General features: G+C 41.0%; 1 pseudogene; it reads left to right on the top strand.

Annotated features, from left to right (window-relative positions):
• The first annotated feature begins 7347 nt into the window (after positions 1-7347).
• Positions 7348-10683, top strand: LOC101051563 (zinc finger protein 574-like; annotated as a pseudogene).
• Positions 10684-14246: the final 3563 nt, after the last annotated feature.

Genomic DNA, 14246 nt, shown 5'->3' with positions numbered 1-14246 from the left:
TGATCTTCATGAAGAGAGTAGATGTTTGTTTCCTCCCTGATGCTGTGAACAACTTACTCCGATACGATGAAGGGACACAGGGCTAGAGTCAGTTCCTGGCAGTCCCTGGAATAGAACTCATGTGAGTACGGCTTCTGAGTCTGCTGCACCAAATCGGAATTTGCTGTAGTTCATTTAGAATTACACCAAAAGGACAAAAGCAAAACAGAAACACAAAGAAACTTTTGGAGGTGATGAATATGTCTATTATCTTGACGGTTGTGATGGTTTCATGGCGTACGCATTTGTCCAAACTCATCAAATTGTGCATGTTCATTTTTCTGTACATCAATTATACCTCAACAGGCCAGTTTAAAATAAACAAATATGGAAATAAACAAATCCATAAAATTGAATACTATTTTTTAAAAAACCGTTAGAATAGGGGAGCTTCTGTACCCTCACGCACCTGTGGGTTTCAAGTTAACTCATAACTTTGCTATAGAGGAAAAGTAATAAGAAGAAAATGTTGCAGAGAAGACATGTAAGGAGACCAGATTGGAAGGAGTGTTGGAATGATTACTTGGGGGATTTTTCTGTAGACTCCTAGGCAGCACATTCCCATTCTTCTCTCTCTGTTGGAAAGACAGAAAATTGTGGGTTGAGTTATAACAAAGAGAACATTGGTTCCTGCTGCCGAGGAGCCCTCCTAATGCTCTATAGGTCCTTTTCTAGAGGATAAGTGCTTCCTCCTGTCAAAAACATTACAAAACAGATGGTTTTGGCAAGAAGGATTAACTCTTTATAGTTCGAAACAATGGATTCCACATAATGACGTTAAAACAAGGAAATAAGCTTTCCTGTGCCCACCCACCGCCAGGGTGGCATGAATATGAGTGTGATTTATTTGTTCTGTCTCATTTCCTCAAACATCGACTCTATTTGTGTCTATTCTTACCGGCCCATGCTGTGATATTTAGTATATGCTTAAAGTAGACATCAAAGAAAGCATTTGCTTATTGCCAGCGTTTAATCTGAGCTTCTAATTAATTCAGGTTATTGTGTTAACTATTGTTCAGATCTATAGAGTTTATTAAACTACCTGATTTTCATATAATCCTACTGCAATTAGTGGCTATGTATTCATTCAACTACTCAGATCAAAAACATTAAATCTGGATATGGAAGGTGAATTGTTTTCATTCACCTAACCATTAGACTTGATCATAAATGTTTATTAGAGTAAGATGTACAGTTTTTGTTTGAATTCAAGTCTTTAGTGCGCCCACCATCAATTGCTGCAGGCAGAGTGCATGGTGAGTATCTACTTTCATAAGTGTCTTGGCTATCAATTACTTTTGCCTAAATTTGTTTTTTTTTAAATACATTTTAGGAATTCTCCATCCCTCTCCCAATTTTATGAATACTTTTTAAAAACTTCCTTTTTGATAAGGATTTTAAACTTTTGCAATTGGTATGCAGAAAAATATAGTCCCTGATACCTTTTACCCTCACAGAGAGAATGAGAGTTGCCAGATAGGAACACTCTCAGACCATTGCCACTGAACTGAGAAATGCACAGAAATGCAGAAGCCCATCCCTCCTCCCAGCTAAAGCCACTGCTTTACGCCTGTGCTCTGAATCACAGCCCCTCCAGCCTTCTTGATAACCTTCATCTGGGACTTCCTCCATCCTCCCACTCAACTTGCCATGTCCTTAAATATCCTCCAAATTGCACTTAAATATCCTCCAAATTTCTCGTATTTATGTAACACCCAATCCCCTATCATCCACTACTGACTCTATCTCTCCCCACCTTTGGAACTGTACTTCCAGAAGAGCCATCTCCATTCCTCCTCAACCAGTCATTGTATTTCTTTGCTGTAGTCTGGCTTCTGCTGCCACCACTCTACTGAAGCTGGTTTTATCAAGCTTACCCATGGCTTCCCTGCGTTAAATGCATTAGATGCTCCTCAGTCCTTAGTTTCCTTGGCTTCTTGGTGACGATTGTCACCACTGAAAAGTTTCCTTCGTTTGGAAGCAGTCTCCCCCCTTGGTTCCTGCAAAGCAAACTTCTCCTGGTTAGTCTCATTTCTCTGGCTCCTTCTTGGTTTTGTTATTACTTGCTATTCTTCTTGACTTTTACATATTCCTTAGGATTCCATCTTTGTCCCTTTTCTCACTCAATGCACACTCTCTGGGTCATGTTTTCATGGCTTTTCTTCACATCTATACCTGCTCACTCCCAAATCTGTATTCTCCTAGCAACCATCCATTCACACAACAGTGAGCATGATATTCCTCATCTACAAACCTGATTCCATCACCTCACAGAATATCCTCTTCAGTGTCTTTCTATTGCTCCTAAGATAAAACCAACTCTTTACAGGAACAACAAAGCTTTCCAGGATCTGGCCTCACCTTGCTCTCCAGTCTTCCAGAATTCTACATTCCAGCCATGCTGGACCTCCGTCAGTGTCTTGACGGTTCCATACTCTTCCCACTCTTAACCTTCCTTCAACCAACTATTTCTACCCAGAACCCTCTTCTACTGGCCTTCCTGCCTGTCACCTTCAGACCTCTGGTTAAGTGTTGTATCCTTTGAGGAGAATTTTCCCTAGGCTATGTTATCTCCTGCTAACTTACTATCTTCCATAGATTTCCTGTCAAAATTTCCACTATACTTTATTGATATTCCTTCTTAACTGTTTACTGCTTTATCCTACCTTCTAGTACAACACCTGATATACACAGGAAATCAAAATTATTTGTTGAAATAATTTAGCTAAATGATAATTAACATTATCTGAGCATTCATGTTTTGAGAATTTTGACATCCCTTCAGGAAGGTGCCCCTTGGGTATTCTCCCATTTACTAACCAACTGCTGCTTCCAAACAAGCCTGTTCATTCATAACAAGTGGGCTCTTCTATAAAATTGTAGAGGAAAAGGCTGCAACATCCAGGCAGCTGTGTTGAACTCCTGCTGTAGGACACAATGTGAGTTTAATTGAAAAGGTGTCTAACATCTGATTCAAACAACTCTTGACTGTTTTATCTTCAGACCAGCTGAGTAGTTTGTACATATACTCTAAATCCTGCTTTGAGATTATGATTAATAGATAATCACAAGCTTATCCTTTTTTTGTTTTGTTTTGTTTTTTTGAGATGGAGCCTCACTCTTTCCCCCAGGCTGGAGTGCAGTGGCACAGTCTCAACTCACCTCCGCCTTCCAAGTAGCTGGGATTACAGGCATGCACCACCACACCCAGGTAATTTTTGTATTTTTAGTAGAGACGGGGTTTCACCATGTTGGCCAGGCTGGTCTCAAACTCCTGACCTCAAGTGATCCACCCACCTCGGTCTCTCAAAGTGCTGGGATTAAAGACACGAGCCACCATGCCTGGCCAACATTGTCCTTTAAACATCTAAAAAATATTTATTAAACCCTAAATGTGGCCTCATTAGTTCTTATATCTAGTTGTTTTTTTTTTCCAAAGGAAAACAAACAAACAAACTGTGATTCCAAGTGGGAAAAAAAGGATTAGATATGAAGACAACAACTTCACAGAAAAACTTCCAGGGCACCAATTTCATGTACTTGAGAAATATCTTTCCATATACATCCTTTTGGGTGAGACATAAGTCATGGGGCATGGGTCTTCCTGGGGGCCTATGGAGAAGTTGCATCTTTCTAAATTTTGACCTATTGATGTTTAATCCTGCCTTTTTGTAAAGATATTTACCTGGTGTTTTTCCCCTCTGTATCAGGACCTAAAATACAAGGAAATCTTAACCTAAGACAAGCAAAATATTTCACGAGAATCCAAAGATAACATTTGCTAAAGTATCCGAATGTAAAGAACTGCCCAGAACCTGCAGTGCCAAGGGTGGCATTTTGTCCCACGGAGAAGGGATGTGTGCATATTTTTGATTATATTTGAAGTCTGTTGTTTTGTGTTTCGTTGTTGTTGAGCCTAAAATAAACAGCTAGGAATGGAATGGTGGCGCTTTAAACACAGTTAAAAGGAACATGGCAGGGAGGATGCATCACCACAAGGCTGGTTTAGGAGCACAATTTTCTAAAGACAAGGGAGGGAGTAGATGACCTTTCCGGATCCCTCCAGTCTCAAGATTTTATGATTCCATGCACGTCGTCTGTCTAGACATGAAATGCGGATGCTTCTGCTTTTATTGCTGCAGCACGGGTGAGAAGCCTAACTGCCCCACCTACAGCCTGATCCTAGAAACTGCTCAGCCTCAGCCAGGAAAAACAACGAAACAGAACAGGGGAGGGAAAGCCCGCTGGAAAGAATGCAATTTCAGAGTCCAGCACAGTGAATATTACCCCAAGAATCTATACTTTTCATCTAGCCTTTAAAAGTGACTATAATTTTAATAACAGTGTCTTACAGAGTTATCAAGAATTATTCATTCAGATATTTAATGTCTAATAGGAAATGCCATTTCATGAGAAAAGGAGGAGACAGAGAATTTGGCCTTTCCTTTGACACGTGGGGTACAAAGACTGGAAGAGCTATGTTAGCTGTCCACAGTTACACAGTGACCACCAAGACCAGGCACTCAGACTGCCAGTAAGACATAGATCAGATTTCTCTGCTTCCAAGATTGATCCAACCTTGCAGTGCTGTCTTCAAATTTTACACCTCGCATTCTTTCTCCCTCACTCACAGCCCCTCTGCTCACTCTTCTGTGTCCCAGGACACCTGAACACACCTTGTCCCTTCCGGCCTCCTTACCTTTCTCACCTTTGTCCTTGTTATAATCTTCCTCCCATTCAACTCTCCAGTTCCTATGAGGCAGCCCCTTTGTTCCTTCTCAGACATACCAGAGAAAGATCTGCCCCGAATGCTCTTCTCTCAGATGCCCGTGTGGTCTGCTCTTCCGCTTCATTCAAGTCTCTGGTCAGATGTTAGCTTCTTAGAAAGGGCTTCCTAGACTACCTTATCTGAAATGGCACCCCAAGAGTTCTTCCTTCATTATTTTTAAAGGTCAATTAGATCTATATTTTAGACTTGTACTTATCTTGAAATGTAATATGTACATACGAAACAGCACACGAAGCACAAAGCCTTCCTCAGCCTGCTGGGGTCTTTCACTTGGCCATCACCAATGCGGACGTCTTACGTGCCTGACCCAACCTGATGGCTTTAGGACTGAATCACGGAGAAAGACGAAAACAGGAAAAGGAAGAGAGAAAACACTTCCATGCCACTGGAAGTCCCCATTCTTAGTCCTAACTAATTTCTAAGTTTGGGCCCTTACAGAGGTCTTTCCCTATCAAAAAAAAAAAAAAAAAAACACCCAATTTTTAATTGCTACTCAAGTAGCTAGAAGCTTGGCACCCCTAAGGGAGTGGGGACTTCCCATGCTAGCTCCTCACTCAGAAGTCTGATAGAGGAGATTTCGTAATTTCCTGCAGGATGGTACTTAGAACAATGGAATTCTGCAAGGATTATCCATAACTATCCAGTAAGTGATTTCACACTCATCAAGGGCGATTACTTTTTACAACTCCAGCACTGCAACGAAGTTTACAACTGGAGTTTCTCTGCATGATATCATTAGCACAGTTCCTTTAGGAGGAATATGAACACCTGCTTTAGTGTTTTGTCCTTCTCTTAACCTTCTCAACAGAGTTATTATTTCAGCCTATTCATATGAGTAATTCACCTTTTCTCTTTGAACTTGTTTCTTCCTCTGCAAGTAAATGGTTGAACTCATGATCCTTGATGTCCTAGATAGGTCTAACCTTTTGTGATTCCATAAAATGTTCTTGAAGAAGAGTTAAGATGTTAGTTATTCACCACTACCTGTGAATGAATCATGCAGCTTTAACCTAGAGAAAGACGTTTAGAGTACTGAGAGTTGAACAGATTTTGACGATCTTCATCACCTGAGGGAAGTAAAATAAAGTATTAAAAGGGCTTTAGTTAGCAGAGTTAGAATGAATAATAACAATGGCAACCACCACTTTGCAAATGTTATTTCAGTTTATCTTTACATTATAGCAATGTATCTTAGTGCATAATCACAGGCTATGAAATGATACAGACCTGTGTTTGAGACTTGAGTTCAAATTCTGATTTTGCCATATACTTGCTCTGTAATTTGGGGCAAATTACCTTAACCTTTCTAGTCTCATGTGTATTCATCTGCAATGCAAAGAATTTGCCCAAAAGTTTTTCTGGGGGAAGATTAAATGAAACAATGTATGTAAAGACCTCTGCAGAACGCATTATAAGAAATGGGTATTCAGTAACGGCAGCTATTTGTAATATTGGAAATGCTTAATCCTTAAACATAAGTTCAGAACCAGCATCTGAACTGGTGTTAATTATATGCCATATTTCTATTAAACAGTGCTCCCCCAATATACCTTGGCTACTGCAAGGAAGTAGTAACAGAATTTTCTCTTGACAAGGAAGGCATAACAGAATTTATAGGTTCAAGCTCCCCAGTTTTATACAAATTTCCCTGCATATCGCTAGCTCATTTTCGGAGTCTCACTCCTTCCCAATCATTGACATAATTTTAACACACAGAACTCGGTAAGTTTGGGAGGCTCAATTTTCTGTCTGCAGAATTAAACTTTGAGGTAGTTTTCAGAAATCTTAGCATTACAACTATAGGAGACAAGAGTTTATTATAGGGCAGTTGTAGAAGCTTTGGAGTTCCTTAATAGGAACCTAATCTGGGAATTTAGTCATGAGATCATCATTTTCTTTGCCCAAGTTCCTTGGGACACTTAGAAACAATCAACCAAACTTACCATACACCTTATTTCCACTAAAACAGTCTATGCAGCAAATACTTGTTCTTCTCAAGCCTTGCCTTGTATTGGCACTTGATTACAGGTATCTATAGGTGATCATTTAGTAACTGTTTGCTGTTTTTGTGCACATCATGGACTTCCAATACCCCCTTTGCCATTGCAAACAAGATCATTAACTTAAAATCTAATTATGTAAGAGAACTAATTGCAGATAACACAGGACCAGTTGAGAGACCACACTCTTAATATGCTGATCTCTGGAACCACTTTTGGTGCCAAATTCTTTAACAGTGTTCCATCAGTGAAGCAGGGATTTGACCATAGGCAACTGTGAAGGCTACTTTATGGTCTATGTGAGATGACTGTTCCTGTATCTGGTGTTGGCATCTGAAGTCTACAGAGTAGGATGTCAGGAAGGAAAGATGAATGTGAGGTGGGGGAGGCAAGTACAAACTTGGAAGGTTGAGCAGGACAACTCTGATGGTAGACTGGCCCCTTTGTCTTTCTTTCACCATCTCCAAGCCTCAAGTTTGAGGTGGCATTGTCCTGCATCAGAGGTTGGAGCCCTTCATCATGAAGTTAAACATACAGCAGGCCTGGAATTTGGAGAAGCTGAAGGAGGATCAGAAAGGAGCTGCAGCTGCTGCTCAGGCCAATGAAGTGACAACATGTGAGCCGATTGCAACAGTATTTGTATGAACTGCTCCAACTTCCCAAGCATATAAAAATGGCTACTGCTCCACTTCCACCTTCTAAATCTCATGCTCGTGTAGCCTGTGTACCCCGATCCCATTGTAGCCATGCTAACCTGCAACGACACAAGAAAGTATTTCTGGGAAACAGAGCTCTGGCTCAGGTAAGGTAACAATTCAAGGCCACCATACCACTAGTCAAAGAAATCCCATCAGAAATAAAAAATGCTTTGAACTAATAATAATGAAAACATAACAAAATTTGTGGGATACAGCTATAGCAGTCCTCATAGGAAATGATCTAGGGGTAAAAAAGGCAACTTAAATACACAATAGGTAGAAAGAAAGATACAGGAGCAGAAATTAATAAAATTGAGGCCAGGCACAGTGGGTCATGCCTGTAATCCCAGCACTTTAAAGGCCGAGGTGAATGGATCACCTGAGATCACGAGTTTGAGACCAGCCTGGTCAACATGGTGAAAACACGTCTTTACTAAAAATACAAAAATTAGCTGGGTGTGGTGGTGTGTGCCTGTAGTCCCAGCTACTCAGGAAACTGAAGTGGGAGAATTGCTTGAATCTGGGAGGTGGAGGTTGCAGTGAGCCAAGATCATGCCACTGCATTCCAGCCTGGGGGACAGAGTGAGACTCTGTCTCAAAAAAAAAAAAAAAAAAAAGAATGAAATTGAAGACAAGTAATGGATAAAAATCAACAAGGCCACCAACAAGGCTAAGTTGGTGTCTTAGTCTGCTTGTGTTGCTAAAAAAAAAAATAAAAAAAAATAGCTGAGACTGAGTTATTTATAAACAACAGAAATTTATTTCTCACAGTTCTGAAGACTGGCTAGTCCAAGACCAAGGCACCAGCGGGCAGCAGGTTGGGTGTCTGGCAAGGGCCCAGTATCTACTTCTAAGATGGCACATTGAAAGCTGTATCCCCTGGGGATGGGGTTTGGGGAATGAATGCTGTGCCTTCACATGGCAGAAGGAATGGGAAACAGGGAGAGGAAGCTCTCAGTAGCTTCTTTTATACAGACATTAATCCCACTTAAAAGGGCAGAGCCCTCATGATCTAATCACTTCCTAAATGTCCCACATCTTAATACTATCACATTGGCAATTAAGTTTTAACATATGAATTTTGTGTGACACATTCAGCCTATAACAGTTGGTTTTTAAAAAGATCAACAAAATTGGGTGTGGCTCAGTGGCTTGTGCCTGTAATTCTGGCACTTTTGGAGGCTGAGGTGGGAGAACTGCTTGAGTCCTGGAGTTCAAGACCAACCCTGGCAACATAGTGAGACCTTGTCTCTACAAAAAAAAAAAAAAAAAAAAAAAAAAAGCTGGGTGTGGTGGCAGGTGCCTTTACTCCCAGCTACTTGGGAGGCTGAGGCAGGAGGATTGTTTGAGCCCAGGAGGTTAAGGCTATAATGAGCTGTGGTCAAATCCCTGTGCTCCAGCCTGGATGACAGAGTGAGATCCTGTCTCTAAATAAATCAATCAATAAATAAGTAAAATTAATGTTATCTCAGACCAATAAAAAAAGGAGCAAACACAGATCATCAATATCCAGAGTTAAATAGGAAATATAACTACTGATCCTATAGGCATTAAAAGGCCAGGCTGGGCACGGTGGCTCACGCCTGTAATCCTAGCACTTTGGGAGGCCGAGGTGGGTGGCTCACCCGAGGTCAGGAGTTCTAGACCAGCCTGGCCGTCATGGTGAAACCCCATCTTTAAAAATAAATAAATAAATAAAAGGTCTTGCGGCTGACTCAACACCAACGTTTTGTGCACCGGCTGGAGCAGCACCATAAATGCGGCATTTGTGGCAAGATGTTTAAGTCTCACATATGTCACAGGGGAGCAGCCCTTCCCTTGCCCTGACTGCTCCAAGCCCTTCAACTCGCCCGCAAACCTGGCCCGCCACCGGCTCACACACACAGGAGAGCAGCCCTGCCGGCTTGGGGACTGTGGCAAGGCTTTCTCGCAAAGCTCCACGTGAGGCAGCACCGTTTGGTGCATGCCCAGCACCTCCCCTACCGCTGCCAGGAATGTGGGGTGCGTTTTCACCGCCCTTACCACCTGCTCATGCACTGCTACCATCACACAGGTGAATACACCTTAAGTGTCGCGAGTGCCCCCGCCCCTTACTGCGCCGGCTGCTGGAGGTGCACCAGCTCTTGGTCCATGCCAGGCGCCAGCCCCACCGCTGCCCATCCTCGGGGGCTGCCTCCCCCTCCTCACTGCGGCTCCGGGAGCACCGCTGAGCAGCTGCTGCTGCCCAGGCCCCACGGCGCTTTGAGTGTGACACCTGTGGCAAGAAAGTGGGCTCAGCTGCTCGGCTGCAGGCACGCGAGGTGGCCCATGCGACTGCTGGGCCTGGAGAGGTCCTGGCTAAGGAGCCCCCTGCCCCTCGAGCCCCACGTGCCCGTTGCCTCTCAGCAGCCCTTGGAGGCACTGCTATGGCATCCCCTGCGGCCCCTGCCCGTCGCCGGGGTCTAGAGTGCAGTGAGTGCAAGAAGCTGTTCAGCACAGAGACGTTACTGCAGGTGCAGCGGCGCATCCACACAGGTGAGCGTCCGTGCCTGTGTCCAGACTGTGGCAAAGCGGTTCAGACCACGGCTCCGGCACACAGGTGAGCGGCCCTTTGCCTGCGAAGTGTGAGGCAAGGCCTTTGCCATCTCCATGCGCCTGGCAGAACATCGCTGCACGCACATAGGCGAACCACCCTACCCCTGCCCTGACCTTGGCAAGAGCTATGGCTTCTTCTCCAACCTCTAGAAGCACCGCAAGACCCATCAGCAGCAGCATCAGGCAGCTGTGCGGCAGCAGCTGGCAGAGGCGGAGGCTGCTGTTGGCCTGGCCGCGATGGAGACCGCCATGGAGGCGCTGCCCATGGTGGAGGTGCTGCCCCTGGTGGAAGCCACTGAGACCTACCCTCTGGCCGAGGCTGAGGGGGTCCAGATCAGTGGCTGACTCTGCCGGACTTCCTCTTCAGCACCTCCATGCCCTGTTGCCCTGTTGCTGAAGGCCCTCCAGCATCCCCTTAAGCCTCTGTACATACTGTATCCCTTCTTCCCATCCCCACCACCATGTAAGTTCTTAATTGGATTTATTCTCTCCTGGGAGGGTGCTCTGGGGTCCCTAACACAAAGGTTACTCCCCACCTTCCACCTCTTAGCACTGGTCACCCCAAAAATAAAACTGTCAATGAAGATTGAGTTGCCAGCAAAAAAAAAAAAAAAAAAAAAAAAAAAGTGTGTGTGTGGGGGGGAATGTTACAACTTTATGGCAACAAATGTTATGATTTAAATGAAGTAAACAAATTTCTTGAAAAACAGTGTATCAAAATTGACAAAGAAAGAGATGAAAACATGAAGTCTTTATCTTCTAAGAATTTGAACTCATCAAAAACCTTCCTACAAAGGAAATTCCAGGCTTCCTTTTGGATTTGCAAAGAGTCCTAAGGTGGAACAAAAAATCCAATAGATAAGAAAGATAAAAATTGATAAACTGGTATGAATAAAAATTAAACACATTTTCCTTATCAAAAGATAGTAAGGAAAAGACCAGCTAAATTGGAGTATATACATCTTGGTAACACATACACCTAACAAAGGATTTGTGTCAATATATAAAGAATCTTACAAATCAGTAACACAAAAACAACCTAATTTTTAAAATGGCCAAAGACTTGAACAAATACTTTACAAAAGATACAAAAAGTTTGAAAAAGAAAAAAAAGGGGGGGCAGGAAAAAATATGCTTACCATCATTAGTCACAGAAAAATGCAAATTAAGCCACAGCGGGACATTACTTCCCACCCACTAGAATGGTTACAAACAAGGACTGACAGTACCATTTGTGAACATGTGGGAAAAATGGAATTCTCATCATTGGTAACAGGAAGGTAAAATGCTACAACTAATTTGGAAAATAGTTTCACAGTGTTTCATAAAATTAAACACATACATATATATCTCTTCCCTATGACCCAGCAAATCCAACAGATATTTACCAAGGAGAAATAATAACATATATCCACACAAAGACTTGCACACAGATGTTTGTAGCAACTTTATTCATAATAATCCCACACTGGAAAAAACGCAAATATCCATCAGTAAATATATAAACAAATTGTGGTATACTACAATGAAATACTATTCAGCAATAAAAACAAAACAGCTACAGACATATGCAACAGCTTGTATCTCTAAAAATTTTAAGCTAAGGAAACTAAACACAAGAGTACATACTATCTAATTTATATGAAATTCTGAAACAGGGAAGAAAATAACCTTCCTGTAACAGAAGATGGATCAGTGGTGACCTAGGGCTGGGGAGAATAACTGCAAAGGAAAAGGAAATTTATTCTGGCAACAAAATGTTATTTATCTTGATTGGGGGTGGTGGTTACCTAGGTGTACACATTCATCAAAGCTCATTGAATTCTACATTAAAAATGGCTACACTTAATTGTATGTAAATTATACTTTCATTAGGTTGATCCGAAAGAAAAAAGTCCCAATGAAGGGACAGGACAGACAAAAGTCACCACACCAGTGTCTGTTTTAATATTTGAATGTGCACTAAATTTCCAGGTTTCTATTTGTTTGATAGAACATGTCAGGGGACCAAGTTTCCATCTAAATAAAATGGCTTAATGAGTTAAAGTATAATAGAGGAAGATACATACATATATATATATGTATTTTATTTTTAGAGATAGGGTCTTGTTCTGTCACCCAGCATGTGGTTAATTATAGCTCATTGCAGCCTAAAAGAGGAAGATGTAACAAAACTATTCAAGAAATGAATAAAAGCCTATGGTATAAATGCTTTTAAATTGAGTGATTAATTTTTGATATGCTATTTTGTGTTTATGTTAGAATTGTGAGTTGTCAAGTATTTAGAAAAATCTGTCAAGTACACAAGTCTGCCTTTCTGGTAGTTGGATCAAGATATTATTGTCTTTTATCAAATGTTTAAGAAAATGTGATTCAGAAAATATGTAAGGGCATTAAATGTTCAGGATAATTGGAACTTACAAATTGTTAAAGAAATGGGAATATAATTTCTCATTTTTAACAAATTTACAGTACTTACAAGATCTCCAAGTTAAGCTTAGAGATTTTAAAAAAGCTATATTTTAAACATATTTTAATAAAGCAAATATTAAAACAAGTATTTATAAGTATTTTTCTTTCCATACCAAAAATCTGCTTTGACAGTAAAACTTGTTGACTCACGGTTTAAACACTTCCTGCCTTTCTTAAGAAATGTATTCTGCTTTTCAAAGAAGCTATGTTTTTTTCTGTTTCATCTACAAACCTTGTAGACTGGCCTTATGGTTTATAGCAATACAAAAACACACAAAGTGAAGTGTTTTTTTAAATGAAATTATGTAACAACAAATAATGTATGTATTTTACCACTCTTACAAAGATAACTTACAGTAAATAATGTTAACAACGTCAGTTTTACTTACATGAGTTTTCTCTGTACCCTCTATCTCTATTTCACCTCAGTGTCTTGCACCCTCCTATTTTAAGGTGAAAATATCTAGGCTTTTGCGCCTGCAACTGATTTCTATTGAGGGCCTATCGAGGTATAATGATAATAATCATGGAACCTAGAAAGAAAAAAGCATTAAGCGCAATTTACGTGAACAGTAGCTTCAGTTAACAAACATTTAACTGGATGCTTCTAACTTATTTTATCTTACTAGATAGGCAGTGTTTTAATCAATTTACAGATGAAGAAACCACAATCATGTAATTTGCAAGTGGCAGAGCCCTATTTAACTCCAAAGCTCTTGTTCCTCTGAGATGAAGTGATAGATGAAACTCCTAGGTTTGCCCTTTCTTGATGTAAACAACTAGTATCTTTGAGGATCTTTTTCCTTTTACCCAGAGTACTGTGTTAAGTGCTGAGTATACAGATTCATTCAACCCTCTAACCAGTTCTTGTATTACTGATTCATCTGTGGTCAAAATCTGGAATACTGGTGGGTTTGGTTTCCAAAGGGTTATGACTTGGAGTGACAAAAAGAGTTTATCCTTGATGTAGGGACCATCTTTGATTTCTTACTTCCCCTTTTGACCTCTCCAAGGCACTTAGCAGATGTCAGCTAATGAATAAATGAGAAACAAATCGTTGGCTAAAAAGACAGCATCAGAAGAGATTTAACATTTGTACCGAGTGCATTGCTTGGCAACTGTCAGGGATTTATTAAATATATATTGAAGAGAATGACATTTCTGCCGTTTTATCAATCAATTCAACAAAGTGTTTACTGAACCTTAACCACGTCTTGGGCATTTTTTAAGGATAAGTGGTTTAATACAATGATGATTCAGATATAATCTCTACTTCCAAGGAATCTGGCATCTAGAATAGATAAGGCACACATAAAAATAATAGGTGATAGTGGTAAGTGCTGAAATAAGACTGTCATTCAAGTGTTATGAATTTGAAGAAGTTGGGAAGATCAGGAATGGAAGTTTCTTCCCCCTTGTCTTATTCCATTTGTACTGCTTTAACAAAGTATCTTCAATTGGCTAATTTATAAATAATAGAAATTTATTTTCTTACAGCTCTGGAGGCTGAGAAGTCAAGGCTAAGCACCAGTGGGTTTGGTGTCTGCTGAGTCCCCAGTCTCTGCTTCCAAGTGGTACCCTGTTGCTGGGTCCTCACATGTTAGAAGAGACAGAAGGGCTGAACAGCTGCCTCACACCTCTTTTTAAATCATTAATCCCAGAGCCCTCATGACT

Source organism: Saimiri boliviensis, chromosome 6, assembly GCF_048565385.1.
Source record: "Saimiri boliviensis isolate mSaiBol1 chromosome 6, mSaiBol1.pri, whole genome shotgun sequence".
NCBI lineage: Eukaryota > Metazoa > Chordata > Mammalia > Primates > Cebidae > Saimiri > Saimiri boliviensis.
This window is presented reverse-complemented; position numbering and strand designations above follow the sequence as displayed.